This window comes from Aphelocoma coerulescens, chromosome 5 (assembly GCF_041296385.1).
Source record: "Aphelocoma coerulescens isolate FSJ_1873_10779 chromosome 5, UR_Acoe_1.0, whole genome shotgun sequence".
Classification (NCBI taxonomy): domain Eukaryota; kingdom Metazoa; phylum Chordata; class Aves; order Passeriformes; family Corvidae; genus Aphelocoma; species Aphelocoma coerulescens.
In genome coordinates, this window is record NC_091019.1 from 65,010,465 (window position 1) to 65,024,553 (window position 14,089).

Consider the following 14,089-nt stretch of genomic DNA (forward strand, 5'->3'; position numbering starts at 1 on the left):
ATTAACATTTGCATCCCGCTGGGTTGACATCTGTAGGATTCAAAAAGGGCTCAAGATCTCCAAAGAGTGTTTTTGTTTCAGGTTAGACGTGGTCTGATTGTCTAAATTAAAGACATGTCAAACCACATGAAAAGTTCAGGACAGAAGGTAACCACACAGGACGTGGCATGTGGGCCAGGTAATCACAGTGGTGGAAAGAACGGCCACACTTGTGCGAGTCTCTCCTCTACAGGCTTTGGAAAAAAAACCAAAAAAAAAGCTCTTTTTTGTTTTTAGTAGGAAATAAAAATTAGTAAATGCAACCCCTGGCTGCAAGGAAGCCCAAATAAAGCAAACCAGATGTTCATTAGCTAATCACTTGCAATTTTTTCCCCTTCTTGTTCTTCATGGAGGAAAAGAAAATTGAGCGTGTGGGAACTTGCCTGTTGAGAAAACATTTGGATCTTCAGTCATTTATCTGTTTCACCTCTGACTCGGTTCAGGCCCCTGTTAAAAGGCAGGCAGGGTGCTATCAGAGAGAAAGGTCAGCGGGGATCACTGCAGATGCTTTTCAGCTGGGGCGACCCTCGAGGCGATCCCAGCTTTCTCGGGCATGGAGAGTCGGCTCAAAACAAAACAGCAAACCAAACACAAGCCCAGTGAGTGCGGTGGGGCTTTGAACTCCATCACTCGTGTTTGTCTTATTCCTAAATTGCAGTGTCATTTCTGTACAGTGCTCATTGTAAGCACATGCATCCATCAGGAAGTGTGTTTATCACACCGAATACCAACGAATCCTGAGTGGTGAGCTGCTTGTTTCCCAGTGTTATCAAAGGAAAGCAACATAACCTTTATTCCCTTTGGACTGATGTCATTTTTTTTTTTCCCCTGCCTAAGATGAGACAGAAGGAGGCACAAGTCTGTACTGCAGTTGGTAGATTTTATCAATAATAGAATACTAATACATAAAGCCATCTGTGTGCATAGGTATCATAGAATCATTAAGGTTGGAAAAGCCCTCTGAGATCACCAATCCCAACTCAACCCAGCACCACCACCATGTTCACCACTAAACCATGTCCTCCAGCCTCTCTGGAACAGTGTTATTCCATTAGGAAAGATTACAGTAACTCAGTACTTGCTTCATGCTTTAACAACATTAATTTGACAGTGTTCATTTTAATGCACAATGGCCTAACAGCTTTTAGGAACCTGACTCTTCTCAGTAAGTTGAGCAGGTGTAAGATCTCACCTACCGGAAAGCAGAGCCATCCTCATTGTATCTTGGTTGTCATATGACAACTTGCTCACTACAGAACTCTAGAATGGTTTGGCTTTCACCTTCCAGTCGACCAGGATGCTCAGGGCCCCTTTGAGCTGTTTTATTTGGGAAAAGTTGGTCTGGGAGAGTTCAAACAATCTTTCTCTGCAAGGGTGAGGCTTTATTTGGATGAAGAACCTTTTCCTAATAGTTTGATGATGTGCTGTTTACATGTTTAACACATAAAAATGGAGATTGAACAAGCAGTGCTCAGATGAACTGACTGAGTGACAACAAGTAGCATGGGAAAGTGTCTGGCGGGGTATGAGTGGAGTTCTGCAAGGATTTTTCTTGTGGATGGATCTTATTTAATATTTTCATGAATGACCTTGGCACAAAACATAGCATGTTGCTGAAGCCCGCTGATGACACAGACTTGGGAGACGTGCCATGCAGAGAGAACTGGATGACCTTGAAGACTGGAATAATAGCAAAGAGATGAAATCCAGTACTGAAAAATGCAATGTCACGCGTTTAGGGAGTAATAAGAATTTCCACTGCAGAGACTTGTCATGTGTAGATGACAAAGGAGGAAAATGTGTGGATAATTCATGGGATGGGCTCTGAAAAAGGTATGCACACCTTCGTAGATCCCAGGAGGTATTTCCTCCAGGAGAAGATAAATACGCCAGGAACTGTGGCATCCTATGGATCATTCTGGTCCCCATGTTCCTGAGGTGTGAGTTTGACCTGGGCTGCTTACAAAAAAAGATGGTGGAGATGTTGGGAGGGAAGAGCTTGTCTTTTGGGAGAAGAATGGAAGAGCTACATTTTGAACCTGACAATGAAAGCTGAGAAGAAGGGTGATGGTTGTACATCTAAACATCAGGACAGGGAACATCAGAGAGGAAAACAAGCCAAGTAAGGTAAAGAACATGAGGCTAAATGGGTAAAAATTTTAGATTGGATGTCATAAAAAATTTCTTCACAGAAAGGATGATCAGACACTGGCACAGCTGCCCAGGGCAGTGGTGGAGTCCCCATTCCTGGAGGGATTTAACAGGGATGTGAATGTGGCACTTGGGGCATGGGTTAATGTTGGCCTTACCAGTGCTGGGGGAATGGTTGGACTTGATGATCTTAGAAGGCTTTTCCAACCCAACTGATTATATTCTATGATTTTATGATTACATTGGTCTGAGTACACTGGGTTCAAATCAGAGGAAGGTTTGTGACTTAAGGGAAGCTTAAGTCACAAAGAACAAGCTTGACATGTTTGTGGAAAGGATTATAACACTTGGGCTTAGAGAATATGGACTTTGGAGGTGGTTTCCTAGGGAGTGGTCATATCAGAAGTCTTTCTGTGGGTAGTAATTCCTTAACCTGTTCATGGCCTTGTTTCTAAGGGGGGTTGACAGCATATGTGGTAGGGGCAGGAGGCCAGTGTGCCTCTGGGTGCTTTAGTATTTACTCGGGTTTGTATAGTTAGAGGCTGGTGGGAATCAGATGTTTTATGTTTGGCCTCCCTTGGTGTGTATGTGATTAGTCTGGTTCAGTTAATGGACACTGCACTCCATCCTGTGGTTTCTGTGTGTTGATTCTGAGTGTGGTGTGTATCTTTTGGGTGTTTGAGTTGGTTTATGTTCCTGGGTGTCTACATGACCTGATTAATACTCCCAGGTTAATGCAAATGCAAACAGAGACCACAAAGGAAGGCATGGCCAAAAACTGCATATCGCACAGCATATGACTGGCTATCAGTTCATCAGATAAATAGGAAATGGAATATATTAACCCACTGTTGTTATCCTTGTGATTAGTGGTTAAAAATCAAGTATTTAGGTCTAGAGTAGTAGTAATGGATAAATAACAGCACTGTTATTCTCAGCTGCTAGGCAAAACTAACTCCTTGTCTTTGTTGTATCCCTTGTTGTACCCCCAGAACAAGCTTTCCACAGGGCTCAGAGGGACCTTCCATCCTTGCTTTACATGTAGCCATTTCTAGTCCAGAGCTGAGAAGCTCCACCTTAAACAAATCCATCTATCCTCAAAACTGAGTCTCTCAAGACAGGTCAAAAAACCCCCATGTGCTGTTTAAAAAACAAACTGAAAGAGAAGCAGAGAGAGATGTCAGTGAAATCCAGGCTTGGAGGAGCCAGCAGGAATGTCTCCAACCACTCCTACAGAATTTCACAGGTGGTTTTGAAGAGTTGGCTGTTGACTTCAAAAGAGAGGAAAATAAATGAGAAGTTAGAAACAGTTTTGGAATAGGAGATTTCTGTCCCTGCAGGTAGCCTGATGCACTGACCCCACACAGCCTGAGCAGGTGCTGGAGAAACAAACCTCTGCCTGGCAAGGGGGGCTCATTTCTCTTCTGTGACCACACAAACCTGTCTTGAATGTCTGTGAGACACGAGGGTGCTGATGTTTCCATTGATTCCGGTGGCTCCTTCAGGGTTAAAGCTAAGCATGTGCTTAAGGGCATTGCTGGATCAGAGCCAGCCTAATCTGCCTTGCTAGATGCTGGCCCAAAGCAATTCCCAAAACCCCTTTTCTTCCTATCAGCCAACCCCTTGATTTGCAAACTCTCGACTCCCTGGAGCTGCTGAGGCTGTGTGTTATTTTCTGGTACCTGCAACGCTGTGATTGGGAATTTGTGTAAATTCTGTTCCAGTATTTCACTTCTGGAGTCTTCCCCTGTGAAGATTTCTTTAGCATAGCCCAGCACATCTGGCCACATTTAATAACCCTTGGGAGGGCATGTCAGTTTAACACTCAAGTCTCTCTTCCTTCTCTTTGCTAACTGAAGTGTTCAGCTCCACAAAAAAAAAAAAAAGGATCTGAAGGCATGGTTGATGTAAAGAGCAAAATTTGCGTAATGGGAAGTAAGGAAGAAGCCAAAGAAAAGATAAAAAAAGGCTTTTTAGCCTGCAGCTTTCCTCTAGCTCCATCTGACCTAAAGGACAATGACTATTTAGCATCGCTGGAGGGTGGCAAGCACTTTCTTCTGTCAGTGACAATTGCCATGATTTAAGGGGCACTCTACACCGTGTAGCTGACAATTAGCAATAAACCTGGATTTCCCAGTCACCTGGCATCACCTTCCTTGTAGGGAAGTGAGCCCAACCTGCCTCTGAGTGGGGAGTAAGACTTTTTCAACCCTTCCCTTGCAATCTTGCATTAGTGAAGAAGTGCCTACATCATCTGTAGGTGCTCGAGAAGCTGCCTTTTAAAAATGGTGATAATTAAGTACATGACTGTGGATCCTTGATGAGGGAGAACTCACAAAGACCAGGTGACTCCACAGAATCAGCTTCTTATGAAGATGGGGAAGATTTAGTTTGTAAAGACCCATTGTTGAGAGGTCACCACTTCCCTCCAAGAGGTTCAGCAGAGGGAAAGCTGTGGTGCTCTGATTCCCTGGCTGGAAAAGGATGTTCTCTACCCTTTCTGGGAGGCTTTTGCTGTGCTAAAGAGACCAGAATTTACTGGGCAGCAGAGAGGGGCAGTGTATCTCCTGCTCCACTTGCCCAGGGCATATTGGCTTTTCGTACAGGTTTTGATTGCACCCTTCATTAAAAGAGCCATTTCTCCCTCCAAATTAGGTGGAATCCAGCACTGAAAGAATCCAGCCCAAGTCCCAGTTTATTTCTCCATAAAACATCTGTATTGTTCTTCCAGGATGGCTCTGCCAAATGAGTCCTCAATAAACCCAAAACCTGGCAATAGACAAAACGCTAAAAAGCGCCTTTTTAATATGGAAAAGTATCCTGCAGTGTCGCAATCTTCCAGTGGAGACCACCCCCTGCCCCTGAGAAATGCAGAATAGCACCAGGCCCACAGTTTGCCTGGGGTAAAGCAACAGAGCTGGGTCTGTGCTGATTTACTCCAGCCAGAGGATCTGCCCTATAGTTTCTTGGAGTTTTTTCCTTTTGTTCTGTTTTTTTCTTAAAGTTCCTTAACTTCTTTTTCCTCCTTTTTTTTTTTTCACTTTTTTTTTTTTTTTTTCCTGTGGATAGAAGCTTTGCAAGTTCCTTCTTTTATTGTTAACTCATTTGGCAGGAGCAGCCAAGCAACAAAAGTGTTTTATTTGGAAATAGTTGAGGGGGGAAGTCGACAATGTCCGAGCTCTATTCTGATTGCGTGAGCTCTGGGAGGTTTTCACCTCTGCTTCCAGGCTGCACCAGGCTGGGATTATCTCATTTGATTTCATTGGATCTGTGTGCCGTTAAGAAGTGGGGAAAATTAAAGGTTAGTGAAGTTTGCCTTTGTGTCACACTAGAAGCTTTTAGTTATTTAAGTGCAAAATGTTCGCTCTCTCCTCCTTCTCTGTGGACTGAAATACCACACAATGTTCTACTTTGCTGATTTGGAAGTGAAATGTGACTTCTACAGCTTATATATCCCATTGCTGAAGGGATCCTGAGGAAGAAGCACAGGGGAGATGCCTATATTGGCTAAAGTGGGAAAACTAGTGTGTGAAAGGCACTGAGAGCTCAATCTCCTCCATCTGAGCATTGCACTCAGAGATGCTCTCTCTTTTATGGCCAGCTATAATACCTGCTATGATTTTGATCTATGATGTTGTCCACTGATTTCTTTCCAAATCTTCTCCTCCACAAAAAACTCTACTCAGTAGAGATTAAAGGCTGCACTCAGCAAAACTCAAACCAAATGAGGAACAGTGCATTAATGTGGGCAGATCTTTCCTCTTTCTTCCATGCTTGAGGCTCCTGTGGATTAGCTGAGATCTGCCCCCTCTTGTGCAGTACTAAATGCACATGAGAGCTGAGGTGTGTTGGTCTCTGTGCTCTGCAGGGCCAATCCAAAATAGCTCAGGACCAGATTTCTAAGAATTCACCACCCACAGTCAGGGCCAAGTTGGGAAGTCAAGAGCGATCTGAATGTCGCGAGTAGGACGCGTCTTGTGGCGTGGGGAGGAGCTGTGTATGTTTATGTGGGTGGGAAGTGATTCACCCAAGTCCAAAGAGGGCCTCAGTGTCAGCACCAAGAGCAGCCTTTTGTGGCCTGGGAGCAGATTTTCAGCCCTTCATTTTCCACCAGGACAGTGGTGATGAGATTGTGGTGCACACGGGCACGCTGAGCTCTTCGGAAATCCTGGCTGCTTTTTGTGGTGTATCAGTGGGAAAGGGGTTACTGGGGAAGCTCATCCTCTGCTGAAGTGCTGAGCTGTTCAATAGCCAGCCCTGACCCCGATAGCCTCCCTGGCCTGGGGTTGGGATATGGAGCCTCTCTGCACCTTCACAGCTTCCTCAGCCTGGAAAAACATTTCCTGCTTTACTGGTGAGTTAAAGTTAATTAATTGATGCTTCTAAGATAATGTGATGATAGAAAATGCTGTTTGCCAGATAAATATTACTAGTGCCCTATGGGTGTTTGCAGTTCCAGTGTGCTACTCCTGCAGGGACTGACTCATGTCATCCCCACAGAGCTGATCAGGGAGCTGTCACATGCTTTCCACCACCACCAACCAATACCTGTTATCAGACAGTGCACTTGCCCAATCAGTTGTTGGGTTCTCTATAACCTGTCACTCCCCAGATCACAGGTCAGGCCCCCAGAATTGCAAAAACCTTTTAAAAATCATGGGATAGTTTTTATTCTGTGAATGCTACTTTTAGCCTTTAGCATGTGTTCAGGCCACCTCCTGGGATGTGTTTTCTTTAAGACCAGAAAGACCACAGAATTTTTTTTTTTTCCTTAAAGTGGAAGTGCTGGATGGAGTGACACATCAGGAACTTGGGTTTCACGTAACATCAGGGAAGATTTGCAGTAAAATCACAAGAGTTACCAACAGAGGGGTTTTCTCTCTGAAAGGGCTGGCACAGCTCAATGTTCCAGAGAGCAGCTTCTTGGCTGGTGCAGCTCCAGCTCTGCAGATGCCAGGAGAAGGATGCAAATTGATGGTTACTGAGGACCTGCCACCCTTGGGCTCAGTGCTGGTCAGTGTTTAAGGCCCACAGAGAAGCACCAGTCGATGTAGTGCCATGCTGGAGGCATGCCAGCAAGGGAGCACAACATATATTGTGTCCCTAGAGAGCTGCATGATGGAGAGGAGGGAAAGCTGAACCCCTTTCCTCTTGCTCTTCAGTTTGGGGGTGGAGGTGCACAAATCCCATGGCTTCTGTTCAACACCACACTCCAAAAAAAAGAAGGGAAAGATTTCAGCATGGAAAGCTGTGCCTTTGCATGAGCTTTTGCCTTCAAACAAGCACAGCCTGTTCCTGCTCTTTGGAGTCAGGCTTTCAGGGCATCTGGAAAAGAAGGCTGGATTTGGGGAAAAAAGATCAAGGCTTGCTTTCAGGAGGGGACCTTGAGAGCCTGGGCTTGGGAGATTCTCTCTATATTTTGGGACAGGATGTCTGCCATGCTGCAGAACTGCCTCCTGTCCTTTCGCTGCTGAAATCCCCCATCCCATCGGGGTCAGCCTGCCAGCGGCCATCCCGCCGGCACACACAAAGTGCAGCTCTTGGAAAAGCGAATATAATTTTAAAGTTGGCCTGAGAAGCCTCCATCTAGTTTTCAGGGTTCCAGAATGTTGTTTTATTAGGATTACAGTCTTGTTCTTCTTAGGTTTCAGCAGGCGTTTATGACTGTTACAACAGGAATGAAAAGCTGGGGCTGGAATCGGCATCGCGTTCTCCTGCCAGGCGCAGGGTTCACGGTGGAGGCCAGACATATGTCTTTCTCCCACAGATGCTACTTTTTTTTTTTTTCTGGATGGGGAGGTGAGCTCTATCCTCTCCCTGGAAGAGGGGGGCTGGCAGCAGCTCGGAGCACAGACACAGCGCACGGGGGGTCCATCTGCTGAAGGTAATTGCCCTGCTGCTTCACGTCGTTCCTCTCTGCCCTTTGTGATGAGGAGAGAGCAGGCCTGGCAGGTCTGGAGGGAAGGTTGTGTTTGTGTAGGATGCTGTGTTCTTCTCGTCTCCATTCTCTCATGCCCCATGGACACATTTCCTTGGAGGCTCTGAGGGGATTGGTGCAGGAGAAAGCACTCCAGGGTCAAAATCATCTGTGGCTACAGATATTTCTCTCTCCTTTTTTCCAGCCTGCTTTCTCCAGACCCAATACCATTCATCTATCTGTATTTCTCTCTGTGTGGGTCAAAATATCTCCTCAAGGACTCCTGAGCCAGAGATGAGTTCCCTGTCTCTGCAGAGCTCACACTGTCTACACGTGAGAGGCACAAGCATGACGGTGAGGGTAAAGGCAGTCCCCAACATCCGTCACAAGTGCCCTGCTATCACACAATCCCAGAATGGTTTGGGTTGAAGGGACCCTAAAGACCACCCAGTTCCACCCCCTGCCATGGGCAGGGACACCTTCCACTGTCCCAGGTTGCTCCAAGCCCTGTCCAACCTGGCCTTGGACACTTCCAGGGATCCAGGGGCAGCCACAGCTTCTCTGGGCACCCTGTGCCAGGGCCTCCCCACCCTCGCAGGGAAGAATTTCTTCCCAATATCTAATCTAAATGTAGCCTTTTAGGTCTTGTGGCTGTGTTGCTTTGGGCAGCCAAATCCCAAACATTATCCCCAGAAATGAGGGAGTTCAGTGTGTCCAAACAGCCCAGCCTGGGGGAAGAACTCAGGCCTCTTCTTGGGTAATTTCTGGCTACAGGATGGTCGGTCCCTCTGTACTGTAATAATTAGCAGACAGATCCTGCTGACTTGGGAAACTCATCTGAGGTTTTGTTTGTATGTTTGTTGTTTTTATGAGAAGGTCCATATGCCTTTCAGATTTTGTTATTTTCAGAGAGTTGATGATCTGAGGAACAAAATGAAGAGTTGACATCACTGGTTGTTTTCTTGGCCTGCTGTAAACAGCAGATGTAGGTTGGTAGAAAGGCTACAGCTCGTTACTTTATACTGGGGGAATTTGATGAGTTTTATTGCAAAGGCATTAGGGCAGCTCATGACAGCCCTCGACCTGGGGAGAAAAGAGAAGGCTTTGTACCAGGCAGGTACTGATCATCCACCAGCACCCCTTCATGAGCTGGAGCATATCCAAGAGGCAATATGGGAATTTCTGTATGTAGTTAAAGTTTATGAGACTGCCTGCCTGAATGCATGTAGGTGTGTGTGTGCCTGTGTGGATTGGAACAAGGATCTCCAGCACAATACTTAGTAAAAATCCAGTTTCACCAGTGGGATAAGAGAGATCAAGCACCAACTGAATATGATCCTCAGGGTCTGCCCCTACAGCTCAGCCGTTGTGTTTATGGCAGGCACAGTAACTGCTCACACACCTGGTTTATGATTTACCCTGCAACCCTCAAACTGACCTGGATTTTCCAAATCAGAACATTGTTTTAAATCTAAAGATAACAATGTCTAGTAATCCAGGCGTTTGCTGGTCTCAGAGGTGGTTCTCATTCAGCACTGTCTTCTTTCTAGGGGATGGAAATCCTGTCTAACATGCAGTGCCTTTTTCATCTGGTGGTTCCTCTGAAATGTGTGCTCACTCAAGGTGTTTAGGAAATGGGGAATAGAGCTTGAGCTACAACTTTATCAGCAGAGAACACACTACTCAGCTCTAAGTGCTTGCTAAGTCTATCCCATCTTTCAGCACATTCCTCCTCCTGCTGAATAATCCATATTTAGTGTTGGTTTTATCAGGTTTTTGAGATTAAGTCTCTCTCCCTTTTGAGAGCTGAGCTTCCCATAAGTGAGAGCAAGCAGCCTCATTTTATAGCTGTTTTTAACCTAATGAGGCTGCAGCTTCAGACTTTTGGGACTCCTCTTGGGGTCCTGTTTGTGAACCCCACTGACATGATCCTTAGAAATCTTCCCCTCCTTATTCCTGGCCACACTTGCCAGTGTTGACCTTTCATTTACTCCATACCTCTGTTGTCATGATGTCTTCTGGATCTTGACCAGCCTTTGGACCTGTTTTCCACACTTATCCCACTTTGAAGTAATCTGTTTCAAGCACAGTTGAGCAGAGAATTCATCAGAAAGAGTCACGAGCGCCCTACACAGCATCAGTGACTGCAGTAAGATGTTTGTATTAGTCCCTGAGTCATCTTGTGGTTTGTAGGTCATTTCCTCAGGTATGATATTCTGATCTTCCTGGTACTGATGATGTCTTTTAACTCTGTGCCTCAGGCAATTTGGATAGAAATGATTCCACATTTAGCAGCAGCATGGTAGAGGCAGTGTTAACTGCAGCCATCCCACAGCTGATACTGAGAATTCCTCCAGTAACCTCCCTTCAGTTCACTTGTTCCAGCAGTACAGTGTGCTCTCATCTCTGTTTTAGACAGTTTATTATACTCCTTACAGCACTTGTCTCATCCCTCTGTTCTCCAGTTTCACCAGAGATGTGTGGTAACATACCAAGAATTTACCTAATATTTGGATAGAGCAACCTGGTACAAGTGCCTGACACTTCTATCCAGACTGAAGTTTGTCCCCCATGTCACACTTTGCCACAGCTGTCTATACTTTACCCAGTGTTTCTTCAGAACCTCTGTATAATATTGATAATGCTGTATTGGGCCTATTAATGCACAAGTTGGTTTTTTGTCATTAAATAAAGCCACTACATTTTGCTTTTCTCTAAGGTAAATAAATCTTATCAGCAGATTTGCAGTTCCTTGTGCTACTTCTTTCAGCATTCAGAGCTGGACTGACATTGCTCCCTCCCTGCTCAAGCACATTCACTATTTCAGTTTTACTTGGGTTGGTGAAATGAATATTTCTCCTTGAGGGACCACTGCAAACTCTGTGTTCTGGGTGTTGGCCTCTTTGCCCAGGGAACAAGGGACAGGACAAGAGGAAATGGCCTCAAGTTGCACAAGAGGAGGTTTAGATTGGATATTGGGAAAAATTTCATCATGCAGAGGGTTGTCCAGCCCTGGCACAGTTGCCCAGGACAGTGGTGGCATCACCATTCCTGGAGGGATTTAAAAGCCCTGTGGATGTGGCACCTGGGGACATGGGGTAATGGTGACCTTGGCACTGCTGGGGAACAGTTGTACTCAATGATCTTTGAGGACTTTTCCAACCTTAAGGATTCTGTGACCTCTCTGTACCAAATGCAGATGAAAGGATGAAATGTTACCTTTTTACTCACTCTGTATTCAATTTCTATCTTGACCATGCATACCTTAGATTTCTGCAGTCAGGAGCATCTCTGCAGCACATCTGCTGTCACTGAGCTTGTGTGGGGAGTATTTCCTGCAACAGACTCAGGTATACATAAAATGGGCATAGAATTCCAGAATGGTTGGAGTTGGAAGGAACCCTAAAGCCCATCCAGTTCCATCCCCTGCCATGGGCAGGGACACCTCCCACTACCCCAGGCTGCTCCAAGCCCCAATGTCCAACCTGGCCTTGGGCACTTCCAGGGATCCAGGGGCAGCCACAGCTTCTCTGGGCACCCTGTGCCAGGGCCTCACCACCCTCACAGGGAACAATTTCTTCCCTGTGTCTAACCTGAATTTTCCCTTTTGTTGGTTTAGTTTTTCCTAGCAGAGGAGAGCTCAAGGAGCTGGATCTGAAGGATGTAACCTTCCCAGCTGGAGGAGGGAGGACTTTCTAGAAAGGCTGAAAAACATCTAAACTTTTGCCAGGTTAGTAGCATTTTCCAAGCTAATTTCACATGGCAGTGTCAGGCTCAGAGCATGTCACAGGCACCAGGACTGGAGTCTTGAAGATGCTTCAGGACACTGGCACCACACAGACCCTGCACCTCTGCCAACAAACCCAGTGTGTCCTCAGATTTTGGGGGTGCTTCCTCATTAGATGGGATATTCCTCACTGTAATTTATTTTCCAAACAATACTATAAAAAGGGGAATTCTCCAAGCATGGAAGACAGCTTCAGATTGGAAGTGAAATTCAAGTTTCTTTCTCCATTCAATTTGTGCGTAAGGGCAAACAACACTTTATAAACATTCAGAATTTGGTTGCATTTGGGGACAGTTTCACATGACAAGTGAAAAATCTGTTCTTTATCCAGAGATTCCCTTGCTAGGAATTTTTAAGCCCTTCCTACAAAGAATTAGACACCAGAACATTTCAAAGCACAGGGCTCAGGGATTGTTTGAGAAACCCCTGGAGCAGTCTTTGTTCCCCTCTGGAGCAGGTGAGTCATTCTGCTTGATATTAAAAATATTTTAAAAAATCCTTCCCACACACAAACCAACCCCGAGGCCCACGATTCACATGAGGTATTTCACCCGTGTGGCTGGAGTGGGGCAACATTTTAAGCAAATAAAACCATATTCTTGCAATAGGAAGTATTTAATTATCTTTATAATGGACAGTAGTGTTACCTCTACCTTTAGCAAAGGGTGTGTTCTGCAAAAACTTATTCCCAGGCTTTGTTCTGAGAATATATATAGGTGTTGGCAGGACCAGTGACCCATGGAGCTGTAATGCAGTGGGTTGCTATAAAACAGGGGAGAGAAGTCCAAAGTTTTATTCTGGCAGCCTTAGTGGAGGTGAAATCAGGGAGTCTGAGAGTGGGAGCTATGGGGATTTTGTAGGAAAAAAATCCCCACTTGTAATTTTCCCATTAGGAAATATGCTGTAAAAATGTAGTTTTTAAAAGATCTGGAGGAAACCCTTACTTTTTCCCAATTTATTAAGGTTTTCCCTGCTTCACTTGAAAAGATAAAAATGAGTTATTTCACATATTTCCTTTAAATGTTTTTTTTCCCTGGAAAACATTTAAAATGTAGAGTGTTACTTGTGTTACTTTCTTAGGGAGAGGGTTAAAAAGTGAAAGGTTTGCTTTAAATGTGAAAAGCAAAACTTTTAAGAGCAAGATTGAAGCAATTTAAAAAGTATAGGGCTTTTAAAAAGCAAAGTACTCTCTCATATATGTAGTTTTTAAACATCATGCACTCTTGGGGAAAAGTCAGTTCTTTAAAAAGAGAAAAAGAAACATTTCTAGCCATTCTTATACTTAGATGCTGAAAAATTGTTCTTTCTTTCAAAAAGCCTTTCATTTTGAATTAAAAAATTCCATTTAGCTGAAAAAAAAAAATACTTTCAGATAGAAGTTGCCTTGACAAACCGCAGATTTTCAATTAACAAACTTCAAAGTTTGCTTAGTTTAACTATTCACAGTATAAAATACAGAGTAGTGAAATTGAGGGTGGCAAATTTGACCTCAAAAATTTGCTAGAACCTCTGGACTTTTCCTTCCAGGCTATTTAAATACATCACTAAAATATGAAAGCAGAAGGGTTTTTCTCAGAGAAATGTGAGTGAACTGTGAATGGTGACAGGGAGTGATGTTATAGGAGGTGCTGAACCTGCTTAATCATCTTTGGTTCAGATTTTAGCAGGTTTCATGGGGTTTTATTTATGATTTTGCCTGTTTTTTTAAAAGCAAACCAGTGAGACTGAGATGGAGGTGGCCTAAATCAGGAGGATTTGTTTATCAAAGAGATGATTTTGCAATGCTGTGTTTCTCTCTCCCCTGATGTGTCTCTGATATCTCTCCATCAGCAGAAGAGTGGGGGTGCAGCTCTGAGTCTTGAGGGAAAAGGTGAATATCCACTTTGCACATCCTATTTTGTGCTAAATGGTATCTTAAACACAACTACGGTGGCAATTAAAATAATGAGATACATAAAAGACACCTGCTTTAAATAAATACAGTGATCTGCCCAAAGCTCCCTGAGTGGGCTGGTATTCAGCAAGAACCTGCAACAAACCTACCCTTAACAACATAATCATTAAAGAGCAGAAACCTTCCCTTCTAATCCCCCTCATACAGGACAACATGTGGATGTTAGCATATTTGGACTGCTTTGCATTCCTTCTTGCCTGCTTTTGAGAACATACTACATTTTAAAACTTGTTGGGTTCTT